Genomic DNA, 635 nt, shown 5'->3' with positions numbered 1-635 from the left:
AAGACAAAGAAATAATCCAGACAGCCACTACTACCTAACCTAACCGTGGTGCAGTCCACACCGCTGGAGGTTTCGTCACGCCCCCCGATGGCGAAATCCTCCGTTACAGTGTCTGTTTAACCTAACCTTAGTACAGAGTCTATTGGTGTCCACAATTTTATAGAGGCTAAGTCAATAAGAGACAGACAGAAAGAAATAATCCAAGCAGCCAACCTTGGTGTAAAGTCTATTGGCGGCCTAAATTTTAGAGAGATATACAGGCAGCCACCACCACTACTTTCGCCGGAGGTTTCGTCACGCTCCCCGATGGCGAAATCCTCCATTACAGCAAAAGTGTCTGTTTAACCTAACCTTAGTACAAAGTCTATTGGTGTCCTCAATTTTATAGAGGTTAGCCACCCGAAGTCAATAAGAGACAAAGAAATAATCCAAGCAGCCACCACTATCTAGCCTGACCGTGGTAAATTCTAACGGGGGACCTTAAATTTTATAGAATAATAATAATACAGGCAACTAACCAACCACTACTGGCCGTTTAACCTAACCACTTTATTGCCGGAGGTTTCGTCGCCCCCTCGATGGCGAAATCTCCATTACAGCAAAAAGTGTTCGTTTAACTCAACCTTAGTACAAAG

The sequence above is a fragment of the Homarus americanus genome, unplaced genomic scaffold, assembly GCF_018991925.1.
Source record: "Homarus americanus isolate GMGI-L3 unplaced genomic scaffold, GMGI_Hamer_2.0 scaffold41271, whole genome shotgun sequence".
Classification (NCBI taxonomy): Eukaryota; Metazoa; Arthropoda; class Malacostraca; order Decapoda; family Nephropidae; genus Homarus; species Homarus americanus.
The sequence above is the reverse complement of the archived record's forward strand: the minus strand, read 5'-3'. Positions refer to the sequence as shown.